The sequence below is a fragment of the Dipodomys merriami genome, unplaced genomic scaffold (assembly GCF_024711535.1).
Source record: "Dipodomys merriami isolate MVZ:Mamm:240054 unplaced genomic scaffold, mDipMer1.0.p SCAF_5, whole genome shotgun sequence".
NCBI classification, from domain to species: domain Eukaryota; kingdom Metazoa; phylum Chordata; class Mammalia; order Rodentia; family Heteromyidae; genus Dipodomys; species Dipodomys merriami.
In genome coordinates, this window is record NW_027206068.1 from 9602583 (window position 1) to 9622514 (window position 19932).

The 19932-nt window shown below is 40.6% G+C and overlaps 1 pseudogene; it reads left to right on the top strand.

Moving 5' to 3' along the window:
- Positions 1–10235: 10235 nt before the first annotated feature.
- LOC138810006 (large ribosomal subunit protein uL30-like) lies at positions 10236–11329 on the top strand (annotated as a pseudogene).
- The last annotated feature ends 8603 nt before the right edge of the window (positions 11330–19932 follow it).

Genomic DNA, 19932 nt, shown 5'->3' on the forward strand with positions numbered 1-19932 from the left:
CAGGTTTCTCAAAAGGTATGCAAGCCAGGCCCTAAAGGCTAATGCTTGCAATCTTATTTACTCAGGAAACTGAAATCTAAGTAAGGATTGTGGTCCAAAGCCATTCAGGGGAGAAAAGTCTTTGAGGTTCTTTCTTTCTTTCTTTATTTTTGACTTTCCTGCCCGGGCTGGCTTTGAACCTCAATCCTCAGCCTCTTGAGTAGCTAAGATTACAGGCATGAGCTACCAGTGCTTGGCTTCTTTGAGATTCTTATCTCCAACTAATCACCAAAAAGCCAGAAGTGAAGCTGTGGCACCAAGAGGTGGAGCATCAGCCTTGAATGAAAAAGCTAAGGAACAGTGGCCAGGCCCTGAGTTCAACCCCAGGACCAGCACCAAAAAGAAAAAAAATAAATAAAAAGGCATGCAAGGCATAAACCCAAAGAATCCAGAAGCAAGTTTATTTGGTCAGATTGGCCTTCCATAGCCTTTGACTCAGGACTTAAAAATCTGTTGCAGGGTTTTCTTATTTATACAGGACCTAACAAGAGCATGGCAAGGTCCTGAGCCAGTGACTGAAGTTCCCATTCAAATTCAGTGGATAAGAACACTGAAGGATACCAATGACCTATGGGAACAAGAACAAAGTGCTGTTGGGGCTAGCCACTCAAAAGGGATAAACTGAGCTTCTTGTAGAGAATGAAGTCCCTGTTGTCTAAGATGGAAAGTAATTGTGGAGATATATGTCAGAGTTGAGCTCAGAGATGCTAGCATAAGCAGCAGAGGTGAGAATGGAGTGGAATGCAAGTGAACTGTGTGGAGAGATAATAGAAGAGGATGGGGGCATGGAAGGAATGGATTGTTTGGATGCTGCTAAAATATATTGGAGATATATATATATATATTTTTTTTGGGGGGGGGGTCCGGTCATGGGGCCTAAACTCTGGGCCTGGGCGCTGTCCCTGTGCTCTTCAGCTCAAGGCTAGCGCTCTACCACTTGAGCCACAGCGCCACTTCCAGCTTTTTTTCTTTTTGTTTATGTGGTGCTGAGGAATCAAACCCAGGGTCTCATGCATGCAAGGCAAGCACTCTACCAATGAGCTACCTTCCCAGCCCCTATATTGGATATTTTAAATGTTCTTAAAAATTAAAATAAAAACTAAGAAAATTTCTTTGTTTCAGGAAATTCAGGGTAAAAATTATCTGAGACCTCAATTAAAGAAGGGCAAATCTTTGGCCATAATAATTATTATACTAGCAATATGAAAACTTTAGTTTTATTATTTTTAGTTACTGTTTTTTCTTTTTTTCTTTCTGTCTTTTCTTGTCTTTTTCTTTTTCTTGTTTCCTTTTTTTTTTTTTTTTTTTTAAATTTAGTGTTGGTCTTGTGGCTTGAACTCTGGGCCTGGGCATTGTTCCTTGTTTGTTCAAGGCTAACACTCTACAATTTTGAGTTATAGTCCCACTTTCAGTTTTTCTTAGTGGTTAATTAGAGATAAGAGTGTCACAGACTTTCCTGCCCCAGGTGGCTTTGAACCACAATCCTTAGATCTCAGCCTCCTAGTTAGAGTTACAGGCATAAGCTGCCAGCACCGGACTTCAAAGTCACTTTCATTATTTTCTTAAAAAAAATAAGAAAGAATAGAAAAGGCTTTCTGTACCTCTGCTCAAAAGATAGAAATGTTAAGTGGCTCATGCCTGTAATCCTAGCTACTCAGGAGGCTCAGATCTGAGGATCAGCTTTGAGAGACACTGTCTTTCTTTGAGGAGAGAAAAAGAAAGATTAGGGATTGTAGGCTCAGGGCTCTTCTTCTATAATACCATCTATTGTGTGTGCAGGTACCTCCTGGTCTTTATGTGTTACCTTGTGGGGCTTGAGACTTGGAGAACTGGTGCAAGCAATTGAAGATGTTCTGGCTTCTGCTGTTGCTATGAATAATAGCACTGGTATGAGAGTCTCATAGCTTCTGCCCGTCTCCATGGGACTAGTAGCTAACTTGTTAGTAAATAGGGTAAAGACTCAAACTCTTCACAGGACTTGTCACCTGCTATAGTGCATAAGTCTATTATATAAATCCCTGCACAGGATTGGAGCATTGGTTATTAGAGCAAAATAATAACATTAATTACCGCTACTAACCTTTAAGCTAGAACAAATTAATCTTCATTCCTTGTGTCATTTTTTTAGCACTAGAAAATTTGCCATAGAGTTTGACTTCTGAGGATAATTCTCTTCTTGTGCTTGCTATAAAAGCTCATTTAATTAGAAACAGTTGCCTTCTTTTTTAAAATACATTTTTATTATAAAAATACTGTACAGAGGGGTTACAGTTACATGAGCAAAATAATGAATACATTTCCTATCAAGCATTGTTACCTCCTCCTTTGTTTTTCCCCTACCCTCCCTTTCCTCCCACCTCCACAACTACATCTCCTCCTCACCTAAATTGCAAAGTTCGTTTTTCAACATAGTGTCTTGTACATCTCATTGTTACAATGAGTCAACCTGTATCCCTATTTAAGCATTTTGTTTTTTCTCTTCCCCTCCCAAAGCTAGAGAAGTATATAAACAAGATGCAGGGCACTGACATCAAATACAGTGAAAACAGGGGTTATACCATGGGGAAGGAACATACAAAGAAACAAAAAAATCACATGGTACATTATGTTTGCATTTATGTGTGTTTAAGAGATAGAGACAGACAGAAACAGAGACAGAGTGTGCTGGTGCTGGGGCTTGAACTTGAGTATTCTATGAATACTCCTGTTGTTATTAATTCAATTGAAATTTCATTTTATGCATTTAAGCTTTTTGAAAAAACAGTCTATGGGCCGAGCATGAGGCTTACACCTGTAACCCCAATTACTCAGTATGTGGAAATTGGAAGGACTAAGGTTTGAGGCCATTATAGGTAAAAAGATACTGAGACCATATCACAACAAATAATCCAGGAACAGTGGTTCACATCTATGCTCCCACCTATATAGTATGAATAAGTAGAAAGACTGAGGCTGGCCCAGGCAAAAGAAATGAGATCTTATCTGAGAAATAATGTAAAGCAAAAAGATCTAGAGGCATGACTCCAGTAGTAAAGCACTTGCCTAACAAGTATAAAGTCCTGAGCTGGTATCCCTGTTCTGTCATATAAATAAATAAATAATCAAATGAATAAATAAATAAATAAATAATCAAATGAATAAATAAATGAACAAATAAAATAATAATCTATATCCTTAAGAGAGGCAAAAATCAAAGACAGACATTACTTCTAGTCTAATTAATATCAGGTTGTTTCAACTCATGTAACTCTTAATCAATAATTAAATTGTAATTAAAAACAAATTATATTGTATCTCAGTGCAAAACTCTATTGTATTTTCATAACTATTGTTGTATTATGCATTTCTTTCTTTCTTTCTTTCTTTTCCAGGACTGAGGACCGAACGTAGGGCCTTGCGCGCGCCAGGCAGGTGCCCTTCTGCTGAGCTAATCCCCCAGCCCCTATGCATTGATTTCTTTTTTTTTTTTTTTTTTTGGGTCCAGTCGTGGGCCTGAACTCTGGGCCTGGGCACTGCCCTCAGCTCTTCAGCTCAAGGCTAGCGCTCTACCACTTGAGCCACAGCGCCACTTCCGGCTTTTTTCTTTTTGCTTATGTGGTGCTGAGGAATCGAACCCAGGGCCTCATGCATGCAAGGCAAGTGCTCTACCACTGAGCCATCTCCCCAGCCCTGCATTGATTTCTTAAAATGATGTAATATATTTTGAATTTACAAAATGTGTGGCTAAAATTTTCTCTTCTAGAAGCATGTTATAATTTCAAGAAGCATGTGATAAAATGTGCCAAATTCCAAATTTCCCATTCTCTTACTGTAATTTAACCCAGGCTTTTTTTCCCTTTAATTTCTTGAACTTTTTTTTTTAACCACTTCTAAATATTTCAGAACAGAGGCATTCTCTTACAAGTCATAATATTTTAAGGTGGTAGATAATTGCAGTGATATACAATGCACACTAATGATGACATTTAGCACTTAGGCCCTGCTTTAAGAACATTAACCAATTTATTCACATAGCCCCCCTGTGAAGCAGTAACTAGCATTGTCTTCACTTTTGCAGTGAGAAAATGTGCACACAGAAGCTGGTTGACTGTCCAGCTTTAAAGCTAGTGAGATCTTGAATATAGTGACAATTTTCCTGAGTTCAAATCTGTATGTCCTTAGAAAAGATATCTATTTTCCCCCCACTCCTGGAGCTCAAACTCAGGTCCTGAGCTCTGTCCCTGAGCTTTAGTACTCTACCACTTGAGCCACAGTGATACTTCTGGCCTTTTCTGAGTAGTTTATTGGAGATGAGAGTCTCACGGACTTTTTCTGTCCAATGCTGGCTAGGAACCTCAATCTTCAAATCTAAGCTTCCTGAGTAGCTAGGATTGCAAGCATGAGCCACCAGAGCCTGCAATTATAAGAAATTATAAAATTTCTTATAAAAAATGGAAGTCTTTCTAGGCACCAGTGGCTTATGTCTATAATTATACTACTTAGGAAGCTGAGATCTGAGGATCCTAGCCAGTCAAATCCCCAACAGTCTTATCTTCAATTAACCAGTGAAAAACTAGAAGTGGAAATGTAGCTTAAGTAGTAGAGCACAGCCTTGAGTGAAAAGTCTAAGCAAGAATATCAGGCCCTGAGCTCAAGCTCCAGTACCAGCACACTCTGTCTCTGTCTCTGTTTATGTCTGTCTCTCTCTTAAACACACACATATGCAAACAGAAGTCTATAAGTCAATGGTTTCTAATTAAATGACCTTTCATAGCAAGCACAAGAAGAGAATTATCCTCAGAAGTCAAACTCTTGCAAACGTTCTAGTGCTAATAAAATGACACAAAGATTGAAAATTAATTTGTTCTAGCTTAAAGGTTAGTAGCAGGAGTTAATGTCATTATTTTACTCTAATAACCAAGTCTCCAATTCTAAAATATTGGAACATTTCATATCAAATCAATACATGGTTTATTTATTATCAGTTAACTTGTAAATTACCGATCTTTGAGTAACAATGAATATGTTAAACTATTTATTTCTCCTGTGTGTCTAATTCTGTAATATTCATAGGAAGGTGGCTTGTTGGAATGCGGTATGAAATTGTAACTAGAATCAGGCCAAAAGATTCTTCTGGGAATTGAGCATTTCTTGCACTAATAAATTGAGCTAATTAGCCACCATGCCTATTACAGTGTGGCACAACTTGACAATTGCTTTTCAATAAGTCAATTATGTTTCTGTGTCACTAGTTTAACAAACATTTATTGAACACCTACAATATTCAGACATGTATTAGATAGATGCTGGTACACAGGTAGAATAGATATACTTTTTATCCTTGATGGAACTAGCTTGGTGCTGGTAGCTCATGCTTGTAATTCTACCTACTCAGGAGTCTAAGGTCTGAGGATCACTATTTAAAACCATCCTAGGAAGGAAAGTCCATGAGATGCACTAGTTAGCCTGCAAAAATCTAGAAGTGGAGGTATGTGGCAACAGCCTTGAGTGAAAAAGGAACAATACTCAGGCCCTGCATTAAAGTCCTAGGACCAGTGCAAAAGGAAGGAAAGAAGGAAAGAAAGAAAGAAGGAAAGAAAGAAAGAAAGAAAGAAAGAAAGAAAGAAAGAAAGAAAGAAAGAAAGAAAGAAAGGAAAGAAGGAGGAAGGAAGGAAGGAAGGAAGAAAGAAAGGAAGAAAGGAAGGAGAGAGAGGAGAGAGAGGGAGAAAAAAAGTTAGACAATTACCTGTAGTTAATATCTTCTAAATTCCCCACTTGTGAATTGTAATACATGGTTTTGTATTTTAATCATATTTTTGCTCAAAAAGTTAGGGTGAATATCCAAAAAAGAAACAGTCAAGCCACTGTGTAGGAACAAGTTGTCTAGTCAGCTCGTCACTGTTTCTCCTTTTCATAAAATGTAACCCATGTAAGCAGGAGACTAGTCTCACGCTTGTAATCCTAGCTACTCAGGAGACTAAGATCTTAGATGGAGGGTCAAAGCCACCCCAAGCAGAAAAGTCCATGAGATTTATCTCCAATTAACTGCCAAAAAGTGCAGAAATGGAGCTGTGGCTCAAGTGGTAGATGGCTAGCCTTGAGCAAAAAAAGCTCAGGGACAGTGCCCAGGCCCTGATTTCAAGCCCCAGAACCAGTACTCAGGTTAGCTCATGTGCCCACCCGTGCATACACACACATACATGCATACATACAATGTAATCCATGTAAAGAAAATGCTGCATTTCGCCAGAATAAGTTCTGGTCTAGCTTTGTCACATTTTATCTTTTCTTTAAGTAGCATCACTAAAGGCTCTTGTCCTTAACCTGATTTGGGCACTTGATATGGCATCTGGGTCAACTAGAAGTGAGTATACAGTTTCAATGAAAAGCACAATTAACATGGTCATGTAAAATAGATGTTTTGTTTTGTTTTTGCTGATTCTGGGTTTAAACTCAGAGCCTCAAGTGTGTAAGCATTTTACTACTAGATAGAATCTTGGGTTTTTGTCTGGGCTAGCCTCCAATCAAGATCTTCCTATGTTGGTCTCATAACTGAGATTCACAGATGTGACTAAACACACAGCATGTTTATTGAGATGGAGTCTTGAGAGCTTTTTACATGTGCTGACTTTGAACTTGAACCCCCCTTACCATTACTTTCTACATAGCTGGGATTATGAATGTGAGGCATCTCACCGTTATTTTTTTCTTTTAAATTCAAATGTTCTAATAGGAAGTTTTTGGTTTGGAATAAATTCAAAGACTGGATTTCTTTTTCAGTAAAGATTACTCTCTACTAAGTTAACCATTATAGGTATTACTAAAGAGATGTGCTTTAAAACTACATGGAAAACCTTATATGGTAGTGCACTCCTGTAATGCCAACATTTAGGGAGCTAATGCATGAGGATCATGAGTTCAAGACACATCTGGGCTACCTAGTGAGACTCTAGGCCAAAAACAAAACAAACACCAAAAAAAAAGTACATGGAAAATACTTGGAAATGAAAGGTAATACAAATACTTAAAGTAATACAAAAACCCTAATGTTTGAAATGTGTTTTGATAGAATGAGATTTATTTTTATTTTTTATGTTTACCAGTCCTGGGGCTTGAACTCAGGGCCTGGGCTCTGTCTCTGAGCTTCTTTTTCCCAAGACACGCACTCTATCACTTGAGCCACAGCATCACTTCCAGCTTTTTCTGTGTATGTGGTACTGAGGAATCGAACCCAGGGCTTCATGCATGCTAGGCAAGCACTCTATCACTGAGCCACATTCCCAGCCTAGAATGAGATTTTTTTAAAACAAATAATAGATATTAAATTTTCTTCCTGTTCTTTTTAAAGTTTTTTGCAGTATAAAAACATTTAGTATAGTATACTACCCTAGAAAAACTTGTTAACCTTAACATTTAATGAGGATCTAAGAAAATGTTTAAGCCTGTTGAACACTTGGGCAAATATAAATCCTTCAAAAGATCTTTATTTGAGAAAAATAGGGCTTAGAAGCAAAAGTGAGAGGTAGTGGCTGCTTCTGAAATAGTTCTAAAAAAAATTAACATTTAAGTGTCACCTACAAAGCTAGATGATAGTCCCTCACAGTGGGTCCAGTCAGCCTTTGTGCTTAAAGAGAGAGGAATGCCTTTCTATTAACTGGTTTTGAAATTATTGAGGTTACTTTTTTTTGGTGATAGTCCTGGGGCTTGTCCCTGAGCCTATGCTCAAGACCTTAGCTCTATCACTTGAGCTACAGCTCCACTTCCACTTTTTTGGTGGTTAACTGGAGATAGGAGTCTCATGGACATACCTGACCAAGCTGGCTTTGAACCAAGATCCTCAGATCTCAGCTTCCTGAGTAGCTAGGATTGCAGACATGAGCCACTGGTGCCCAGCGAGGTTACTTTTTCCTACAGGCAGAAGAAATCTGGCTTAAATAGTTTCTTGGTTGTCTAACAAGGACTGCTTTGAAATACAAGATAGACTAATTTAATCATTTTTATTTAAGAACATAAGTGGCATACAATAATGAACTGATACAATTTACATTTATATGGATTTTAAATGCAGATCAAAGTTTATCTTTCTTATTTTAAAAATAATATATAATATTCAGAAAGTACAAAGTAATAAAAATATTTTTTATTTTTCAAAGTAATATGCAATATTTGGAAAACACAAAAACATTAAAAAAGAAATAAAAGATGTTCATTATTTTCTTCTTTCTTAGCAATGATTGTTAGTACTTTGCCATGCTTCAATCTGATTTTTTGTAAATAGATATTTCCTTTTCATATGCTGTTAAACTAGATGCATAATTTTGACACTAAATGTCTTAATCTGAATCCTATATTTAAATGTTCCTCATGTTTATTATTGCATGGCCGTAAAATAATTTTTGTGGTTTAGAAACGGCTGTGTAGTATTTTGTGGAGTAATTTGCTTTGTCATGCTTTTTGTTGCATGTTGATTTTACTTCACACTTTATTTTTTGTAAATGCTATTTAAACACCGTTGCTCTTTAAAATACTGCAAAACTGTAAAACTGCTTTAAAATACTGTAAAACACTTTTACCTTAGGAATGTTAATTGAAAGTATAATTAGAAAATAAGAAAAATAAAAGGACAACTTTAAGGATCTTGGTAGAACAATGTTAAATTGCTGCCTATGAACTATGCACAACACACTGTGGTCTCATGGCTGTGTCCCCTCCCCCCAATCCACACACTGAACCCTAATTTCCAATGCAATGATGTTAAGAGGGGAGGCCTTGGGGAGATATTTAGGTCAGGAGGTTTTGTCCTTATGAATAAGATTAGTGCTCTTATTATAGAGGCTTGAGGAAGCCTTTCTGTCCTGCCTTTTACGAAGGCAGAGGAAGGCATCTTCCATAAGCAGAGAGCCCTCACCAGACACCAGATTTGCTGGTGCCTTGATTTTGGACTTTTCAATGTTTGGAACTGTGAGTGAGCAATACATCTTCGTTGTCAGAAAACTTTTGTATTTATTATCTGATCTGATAGCAAGACAAACTCCACTTAGGCAGGATGGATATACTCATTTGATGGACAAGGAAACTGAGTCACATAAACTATGAATGCATTCATCAGCCTCACTCCTTCGACCCCTAACGTTTTGGGTTAAGCACTGTGTGAAATGCAAAAGAAATGAATTCAAAGTTTAGTTGAAAAGAGATATAAAATAGCCTAGCAGAAGCTATAAAAAAGACCAAAAGGCAATGAACAGATTTTCCTGTTGACTTTTTGTTTGTTTGTTTTGTTTTTGCCTGTATTGGGGCTTGGACTCAGGGTCTTATTCTCTCCCTTAGCTTTTTGTTCAAGGCTAGTGCTCCACCATTTGAGCCACAGCTCCACCTCTGGCTTTTTATTGGTTAATTAAAGATAAGAGTCTCATAGTCTTTTTCTGCCCAGGTTGGCTTTGAACAGTGATCCTCAGATCTCAGCCTCCTGAGTAGCTAGGATTACAGGAGTGAGACATCCAGCTAGATAGATAGTCATCTATCTTTCCTTCTTTCTTTCTTTCTTTCTTTCTTTCTTTCTTTCTTTCTTTCTTTCTTTCTTTCTTTCTTTCTTTCTTTCTTTCTTTCTTTCTTTCTTTCTTTCTTTCCCTTTCTCTCTCTGTCTCTGTCTCTCTCTTTCTTTCTTTTTTTTCTGTCTGTCATGGGGCTTGGGCTGTCCCTGAGCTCTTCAGCTCAAGGCTAATGCTCTACTACTTGCCATGGCACCACTTCCGGCCTTTTCTGCTTGTGTGGTGCTGAGGAATTGAACCCAGAGCCTGGTGCATGCAAGGCAAGCACTCTACCACAGAGCCACCTTCCCAGCCCTGGATATTCATATTTCTTCTCAAGCTAGAATGAAAACTTCCTGAGTTGGAAAGTGAGAGGCAGGTGAGGGTAAGGAGGTAGGGGTGGTAGGGTCTGTATGTGGTTGGGCAGGGATGAAAAGCTCTTCCAGGAGGCATGGAAGATAAGAGGGGTGGGGAGGAGGGGTTTGGCAGGCTATTTCAAATAGAGCAAGCAAAGAATGCAGGGAAACTGAAATTTGAAGAATGATTTTATCTAAATAAACTATCTCTTTGTATGTGTATTTTAGAAGTATATTGATCTTCTTTTCCAATTGGAATTATGGAGGGTTCTGAAAGAAGTAAAAGAAGGCCCTGTTGTCTTGAAAACTTCTAAGAAAAGGTGAAGGGTATCACATGCCTGTAATCTCAGCAACTCTGGAGGTAAAGATAGGAGGATTGTGGTCCATGGTCACTGTGGAGACCTTATCAGAAAACAAGCCTGCCTAACAAACTGGAAGCCCTGAATTCAATTACCAATACTGAAGAGAAAACAAAGTGTTTTGCAGAGCTGAAAAAGTAAAGATCAAACAAGTAAGAAATAATTTTGCCTCAAAGATGATTTGAAAGACAAAAAGGTTATCTATGAAAAATCTACGCCCCCCCCCCCCATGCCTGTGGCTCATGTCTGTAATCCTAGCTTCTTAGGAGGCTCTGAGATCTGAGAATCACAGTTCAAAGCCAGCCCAGGTAGAAAAAGTCTCTGAGACTCTTATCTCCAATAAACTACGTAGAAAAAGCTGGAAGTGACTTTGTGGTTCAAGGAGTAGAGCATTAGCCTTGAGCCTGAAGAGGCTCAGGAACAGTACCCAGGCCCTGAGTTCAAGGCCCCGGATTGGCAAAAATCAAATCTAGGCATTAGCACCAGGGATGTCTGTCTGTCTGTCTGTCTGTCTGTCTGTTTGTCTGTCTGTCTTTCTCTCTCCAGATATACAACCCTGAGATTTGAAAGGCTGGTAACTTCTATGTACCTGTAGAACCCAAATGGTCATTTGTCATCATGGTGAGATATATCCATGGAGGGGACCAGAAAATGTGCTGCAAATTCATGGCTTTCACTAGCTCTTCAGTGGCACTGTTATGAAGTTAACAAGGATTCAATGAACATATCCAGGATTCTGCAAGCATATATTGGGTGGAAATACCCAAACCTGAAGTTGGTAATGAACTTATCTATATGTGTGGTTATGGCAAAATCAATAAGAAGTGAATTGCCTTGACAGATACCACTTGGCTTGCTTGATCTCTTGGTAAATAATGTATTTGCATGAAAGATCTGATTCATGAGATCTATACTCTTGGAAACACTTCAAAGAAGCCAATGACTTCCTGTGTCCTTTTAAAGTATCTTCTTCATGCAGGAAAATAAAGAGATTACCCATTTTGTAGCAGGCAGACATGATGGCAGCAGGGAAGACCAAATCAACATTCTCAGTACCAAGGTGCACTAAGAGGTTGGGCTGTGGGGCTTTTGTAATGTGTTAATAAAACAGTACTACTCAAACTAGGCACCAGGAGCTCACACCAGTAATCCCAGATAATTAGGAGGCTGAGTTCTGAGGATTACAGTTCAAAGCCAGCCCAGGCAGGAAACTTGTGAGACCCTTATCTGCAAATAACTAGCAAAAAATGAGAAATGGAGCTGTGGCTCAAGTGTAAAGTGCCAGGCTTGAGTGAAAACTATGTAAGGGACAGAACCGAGGCTCTGTGTTCAAGGTCTAGTATAAAGTGTGCACAGGCACGCGTGCATGCATGTGTGCACGCATACACACACAGACAAACACACTACTCTCAAATATAAGAAAGAATGTATATTGATCATCTTCTTAGGCTCTGTTAGAAGAATGTTGCTAAAAATATTGTTTCATCCTATCATGGTGCTAGCTTTTTGTAATTCTAAAATGTATTCATTTGTGGTGATACTTTCTTTAAAAATAAATATTGCGGGCTGGGAAGTTGGCTCAGTGGTAATGTGCTTGCCTTGCATGCTTGAGGCCCTGGGTTCGATTCCTCAGCACCACATAAGCAAAAAGGAAAAAGCCGGAAGTGGCACTGTGGCTCAAGTGGTAGAGCGTTAGCCTTGAGCTGAAGAGCTGAGGGACAGCGCTCAGGCCCCACAACCGGACCCCAAAAAAAAAATATTGCATGGAGGTAGAGCTGTGGCTCAAGTAGTAGAGTACCAGCCTTTAGCAAAAAATCTAAAGGAAAGTGCTTAAGCCCTGAGTTCAAGTCCCGGTACCAACATACACTCCTACAAAAAAGTCTCAGGATTGTTTTCATTAATCAGTTAACTCCCAAGCATGATACTAAAAAAAACTGGGCTTGTTTGGCATACTAGGTAAGCTAACGCCTGCATTTGGAGTCACTTAAGGACTTTTCTTGAGACAGGAGAAAGTCAGACAATCTCCAGTAGTGTGTGCTCACAGCAGCTAATGGCCTTAACAAGCGCTGTCAGGCAGCTGTGCATTTCATCTGTTCGTTTTGCTGAAGGCAGATAATTTATGCTACATCCCACAGCACAGACCAAGTACATAAAACCAGAGAGGAATGTTAATGGGAAAAACATCACAGATTCTTAAAGGGGCTTTGCCTGTAGGTTCCCATAGCCACGCTCGCTGTTCCGTCATCCCTCACTATGGATGTCAGGGCAGCCCCAGGCTCCCTGGGTGAGTGCTGCTACATGTAGACTATCATGGGCCAGCAGAGCCAATGGGACAACTGGATAGCTCCAGTCCGGTGCTCCCCTCAGACATTATGCTGAAGCTGGTGGGCAGCAGTAGCCACAGCATCCAGGCAGCCAAGAGCCTACAGATCCATGAGCAACTGCAGCAGCCCCTGGCCCAGAAGGGCAGGGCTTTGTAATCACCAGCTGGCTTTGCTTCATGATTCTCTGCTCTCAGGGCCACTGGCACCTGGCTTGTAGAGCTCTTTTATCCACAATGGCAAACCCAAGAGTTTGGGTTCATTAGCTGATCTGGGAAGTCAATAGTGGCTGCTCTAGCCCTGGGGCTACTGCAGCTGGGCAGCAGGATGCATCTCCCTGGAGAAGGAGCTGGGGTTCCCATTTCCCAGATAGACTGAGGATGCTGGAGGAGCCCCCAGTTGTTGGAAGCATGCAATGCTCAGGGTAGAAATGAGACCCTCAAGAAATTAACTCTCTGGTGTTAGCAAAAAAAAAAAACCAAAATAGACACACAAGAGACAGAGATCGTGTCAAGGCAATTTACTTTTGCACATAGGGGTGCATAGCCCTCTACCCAGTGTTAAGCAGGTATACTGGGTTGGTAGGCCCATATTTTAAGCCTTAACACAAGGAATGGTGCTGTCCCTCCTCTCACCAGTAGGAGTGGGGCTCATATGCTGTGATAGGTTATCAGGGAAGTGAGTTAAGGAAGCATCAGTGAAAAGGTTCTTGCTGGGATGGGAGAGTCTCTGCTCTTTTAACCACAGCTGCCTGTGCTTTACCATCTTTTTATTTGGAGCAAGGAAAACTAATGGAATGTCTAGGCCTGCCCAATATGATAGCCACTAGTGAATCACATGTGGTTGTTAAGCATTTAAAATGTGATCAGTAGGTCTACTGGTAGAAGGTTTTGTAGAGCTGAACTGAGTGGGCTGCAGTTGGGTTGGGATGGGAGAGAGGAGCACACACATACTGACTGGGTCTTACAAGGTCCTTGGCAACTTGTAGTTTCTGATCCAGTCCTGGACTGGAATCCTAAGAGGAAGGCTGGTTGTGTACAATGCTCTCTCTTATGATAACAGGGTACACTAGGGGTGTGAGTGGAGCAATAGCTAGGAAGTAGATTCAGGACTGGATCCAGGTGGGAAGAGGACAGATACACTGTGAGGGCCAGGAACTTTTCACTAAGGAGTGGGGGAGTTGTGGAACTGAGACAGACTGGAAGACTGTGAAATTGGGGGCAAATTCTAAGACATGAAAATATGAGGATCAAAATATGAGGATCAAGTTGTGAAATGAGGAAAGGGATTGTAAAGTGATGCAGTGTCCCTGCTGCCTGTCACTCACTCACCACCTGAGGTATGACCCCATTACCACTCCTCCCACCCCCAATCCTGATTCTGAGAGTCTAGGCAGTAGTCTGAGATCACACTCTTAGGACCACTTTGTTACCACAATTGTGCATGATGGAGGTCATGGTCTCGAACAGTCTCCAATATAGCTGTGAAGGCACCCAGCTAGAGCTAGTCCTGGTCCTGCCTGGGTGGGAGAGGGGTGATAGGAGTCTTGACTGGAACCATTCTGCCTGGATCACAAGATTTAGCCATGCCCCTTCCATTCTTTTTTCTCTCTGACCAATGGGATACAAGAATTTCATACTGCCTAGTACGCTAGCATACTGTATTGACTCACACTACTACCAGCAGTTGGTGAGGGTACAGGTGCTGTATGGTGTCTGAGTGATTTCAGAGATCCTGCAGGAAGTAGAAATAGTTGGTGGTGTTGCGAGAATAGAGGTGATTTCAGAGAGCCTGGGAATGTGGCCCCATACTTCTCTGTCCTACTCCTGGGATGTCTGAGCAAAAAAAAAAAAAAAGAAAGAAAAAGAAAGAAAGAAAGAAAAAGAAAAAGAAGAGAAAAAATTAGCTGCAGGCAAGAAACTACTGCAAGAATTCCTGCCGAGGAATTGTCCTAGTGGATCTGCCAATGCTAACACAAAAAAAAAAAAAAGAAAAAGAAAAAGAAAAAAGAAAGAAAGAAATTACAAAGGGAGGTAACCCCAAGATAAACACAACTGGGGATTGTAAATCAACCAAGAGTGAGACCAAAGACCACACTGACCTAGAGCATCTCCCCTGGGTCCTTTTCTGCCAGTGTTCTTTCCACTTACACTGGAATTGGTACCAACATGTCAGAAGTCCTCCTTCTTCAATTTTCTAGTGAATCTCCACACTGAGATAGTAATCAACAGGTACAAAAAGTAATGAAGGAGTGGAACCCGGCTGGAGAGAGAACTAGAGAACATGAAGAAGTGATACAATTAGGATTGCAGAAAGACAACATTGCAGAGGACTTGAAGGTGGAGATGTCTAAGTGGAATGTCAAGGTCAACCAGCTCTTGGAGCAGATGAGTCAACTGAGAGAGGAAAAAGAACAAGGGGTGAGGCAGATGTTTGAACTAGAAACCAACGTGAGAACTGAGAAAGCAGTTGCTGCCACCACATGCAACCATCTGCAGGGCCATCTCAGCTGAAGGCCAAGGCCTGTCACTTGTAGAATGATCTATGGAAAACCAGGAGAACCAGAGCCTCAGTCTCCAGAATCTAGATCAGTAGGAGCAGCTGTGGTTCCTGGAGCAGCAGATGGAAGTATGGAATCAGTATGCCTGGGATTGGCAACAGATCCTTGAGACAATGGAAAGAGAACATGAGGCCATGGGATGTACAATTGTGCATAGCAGAGATCTCAAAGATGCAGCATGCCTTCCACAGGGTGATCAATGGGAAGGAAGAGCTTGTCAGCATCTTCACTCAGAGCAGCAGGTGAAGAACAATCTGCAGTTGAAGCTGGACCAGCTAAAGGAGAAGTTAGGAGAATTGGAAGAGACAACCGAGTTAAAGAGGCAAGTGGCTCAGAATCTGCGGGAACTGCATGACCAGTGTCTGGCCCAGCTGCAGGAGCGCAGTCACCTGTGAACAGCACATGGCCTTCAATCAGCAGCTGACCTCAGAGAAGAAGGCCCAGCACAAGCACCTGCTGAGGCAGACTCACTCAGCTGCTGAGCCAGATGAAGCAGGAGCAGGTGCAGAGAAAACTGGAGGTCAAGATGGTCAGTCAAAAGTTTCAAGGATCCCTGAAGTGCCTGAAAAACCACCAGAATGTGAAGCTGTGGGACTCATCTAAGCTTCCTGGCTTTCCCATAGGAAAGGTGAAGGAGTGAGCAAAGAAGAAAAGGGTGAGGAAATGATACCACCTGATATGACTGTCCCAGAAGTCATAGACAACCCACAAACCATGTGGGATTTTTACTTTTAAGTGCTTTCTGTTGCTGAATCAAAGAAGGTGACGCTCAGCCAGCAGCTGCAGAAGCAGCAGACCCACTGTGGTTACCTAGCTAACCTGGCAGCCCACTGCCAGATAAAGATGAAATGGCAGATGCTCTTCTCCAAGAGCTGGAAGCACAGGTTTGGGGAGAGGGAGCAGACAGACAAGCACCCAAGAAAAAGCTGAAAATCTACGTCACCCACGACCTGCATGACAAGGTGGACTGCCAGCATCAAGTGGATGGCCTCCAACATTGATGCAGCCAGCTGTCAGTCAGAACACACCACAACCACTGAAGACAGCATTGCATTCTATAAGGAGCAGATGGCAGACCTGGACGAACTGTTTCAGGAGAAAGAGGAGTGTGTCAGCTGGCTGGCCAGGAGAAGAGGAGGAAGAAGAAGGAGCCACAGGAGCTGCTGTTGCACCTTACAGATGAGGGCACAGAGTGCCAGAACCAGATCCGTCCAGACTTCTCCTACTGAGGCACCTGAGACTTCCCAGGCCCCACAAACATGGAAGTTTTGAAGGCATGGAAGTTTTGAAGTTTTAACGAGGTAAAGCCTGCACAAAGAGAGGCTTGGGGGGCCTTGGCTCCTCAAGAACACCACTTCAGAGCAGATTGTGTCACTGTAGCATGATATCCAGCACCTACAAAAGCTTTCAGGCTTGAGCAACAACCCCTGCTTCCCATTGTTCTGCAGGACTGATGCAAATGATGAGTTGGAGATAATTATTGCCTGAAGACCTGGCAGCTTCCACCTGGAGAAGTGGACTCCTGCAGTCTAAAATGTATTGGGGCATGACAGCCAAGTGGCATTCTCCTAAGCCTAATTATAGTGGGATGGGGATAGGCAGGTATAACTGTAGGCCAGACAGAGCAGAGGCTGCTGGGAGGTGGCCAGGACCCTAGGGACATCTAACAGTCCATTGGTTGCCACAAAAGTGGCCTAGGTGAGGGTTACTACTAAGAATACATTCTTTAGAAAGGAAGTGGGGAGTGGTGGCATAATTTTATATTACTATTTTATATTGGTGATATTAATTATCTTAGTTTAATAATGTTACATCATTTCAGTTTCATGGTATGGTTTAATAATACTGTATTATTTTAATTTCATAACACATTATCTTTATTATTATATAATACCTTTACGTCACTTACATTATATAAGTTATATTAATCATTTTATGTTTTGTGTTGGTAGTCATAGTACAATCATTTGCATTTAAATTTTTTTTTGTCGGTCGTGGGGCCTGGGCGCTGTCCCTCAGCTCTTCAGCACAAGGCTAGGGCTCTACCACTTGAGCCACAGCGCCACTTCTGGCTTCTTCTGCTTATGTGGTGCCGAGAAGTTGAACCCAGGGCCTCATGCATGTGAGGCAAGCACTCTACCACTGAACCAACTTCCCAGCCCAATCATTTGCATTGTTGAAAATGTATTGAACCCTGTACCAGCAATAGGGAATTTTCTTGTTTGTATGTTAAAATGCTACAATGGGGATACTGATGAGAAAATAATAAAAACAAGAAAACATTAATACTGAAAGTTTGGGAAAAAGAAAGTTTTTCTACTCATGTAGAGGGTGTTGCAACTGAAAAACATACACCAAAGTATGGAAATGTAATACAAAAAATATAGAATTATCAAATATTTATAAAATATTACATATCTCAATTTTTCAGTGATTATACTGCAATGGTATATGTTGGATATTATTTGTTAAATAAAATATTAAAATTCAAAAAATATTTTAGTGTCAGGGCTTTTTTTTGTTTAATTTAAAACTGATCTAATCAGATTGCAGTACTATCAGGTCTTGCAAGAATTTGAATGAAATGTTGACAATGATAAATGCAAGATCTTTATTATGAGTGAACAAATATAGTATCTTAGATTTAAAACAGTGCAGTGCCTAGTAGTAAACATTCAGATATTTTTCCAAGTGAATATGGGCTGAAGATGTAGCTCAAGCCGTAACAGAGCTCTTGCACAGTGTGCCCAAGGCTCTTGGTTTGAGTTATAGTATTGTGTGTGCACAATAGAATGAATAAAGAAATGAATATACTTTCTGATATCTTTTGCATATATTTTTGTTATAACTAAACTTTACTAAACTGGGAAGCTTTTTGTTTTTTGTCGGTCATGGGGTTTGAACTCTTGGCCTGGCGCTGTCCCTGAGTGCTTCAGCTCAAGGCAAGTGCTCTACCACTTGAGCCACAGCACAACTTCCTGTTTTCTGGTGGTTAACTGGAGATGAGTCTCCTGGACTTTCTGCCCTGGCTGGCTTTGCACTGTGATCCTCAGATCTCAGTCTCCTGAGTAGCTAGGATTACAGGTGTGAGCCAACGGCACCTGGTTTAAACTGGGAAACTTAAAAAAAAAAAAGTCGGATGAATTATTAAGACTGGCAAACTTAAAATGTATTTTGTTTGATTTTTTTGGTTAGGAAATTTTAAAACATTTGCCTGTTATGATTATGACACAATTATGTATCAATATGGGCAGAGCATCAATTATAGCTGATAGGACAATTCACGAATTTCCATTACCTCAGAGAAGTGTCCTACTTTTTGTTAGAATACATTAGTGATTTAGTGATAGTCAAACCTTAAGGTGGCCAGTGTAAAAGTGTTAGGACACCCACATCAAATAATTCTTCATAGAAGGACACATTTTTTAGAAGTTACTTTGAGAGCAAGAACTGAGTCATAAGAGAGAATGTATTTTTACTTTCCTATTCAGAGAGGTAGGCTTTAAATTAATTAGCAGATCGTTCTGTGATTATTTTTATTATTTTTTCACTGAAGTAAACAATGGTACCTATAAATTATTCAGCACTGTTATTTGTCAGAAATTGCAGTAAAATCTCTATATTGCTTTGTTTTATCTTAATACCAATATTATGGGCAGGTGCTATTATTACCATTCTTATTTTACAAGTGCATACTGGAGGCAGACTTTATGTGACTTGTCCAGGGTAAGAGAACATGTGAGAAAGATCCAGGGGGAATCAAACACAGCTCTGATTCTAGATGTTTAGTAACGAAGATTATGCCTTTAGATATATTAGTTTACTTAAAAATAGCCCCTAAAGCAAAGGATTTGAAAGAAAGATACTAGTGAATTTACAAGGTCTGTTGTTATGTTTGAAGTTAAGGCAACTTTTCACTTTGTTCCATTCTAATTTCCTTTTCTCTAGGGTTTGGGAATTAGGTAAACTTGCAAACTTTCCCTTTGAAACAATACTGTAATGTGTAATACACATTTACTACCTATCTACTTTTGCCAGGTACTTCTTCCCTCCTTCCCTCCCTCCCTCCCTCCCTCTCTTCCTTCTTTCCTTCTTTCCTTCCTTCCTTCCTCCTCACTCCCCCTCTTCCTCCTCCCTCCCCCTCCTCCTCCTTCTTCTTCCTTTCCTCTTCATCTTCCTCTCCTTTTCCTTTTCCTCCTCCTCCTCCTCTTTCTCCTTCTCCTCTTCCTCTCCCTCTTCCCACTCCCTCTGTCTGTCTGTCTTATTCTTGCTACATAAACCAGGTTGGCTTTAAACTCTAAGTCCTCCTTCCTTCACTTACCAAGTACCAAGATTACAGGCCTGTACTGGGACTGTATACTCAGCTTTTATTAATTAATAAGCAATATATAACATCCTCAAGGAAGGTACTCTAAATAGCCCAAAATTTGCATATCAGAGAATTAAAGCATAGCAAAGGCAAAGCAATTTAGCAAAATTAAGCCACCCCAAGTCACACAGGCTACCTAGGCAGTGAAGTCTGGATTTTAAGCCCCAAGTGGTATGACTGACAGCTTACCTAACTGCCCTGCAGGGCATTTCTTAAATAAACAGCAGTGGTGTGTCCAGAGTATGTTGAGATGCTACTTTCCTCTCCTCTGTGAAATGGCTCTCTGGCTGACATGCTCAGTCTATCAGGTGAGAAGCCTGCAGAGTGGGGCCGCCTAGAACATCTCTCCGAGCCCTCTCAGGCCTCCACATGTTGGGATGTTCTATAGAGATTTTCTTGTTTTCTCATGGCTAGAACCTTGA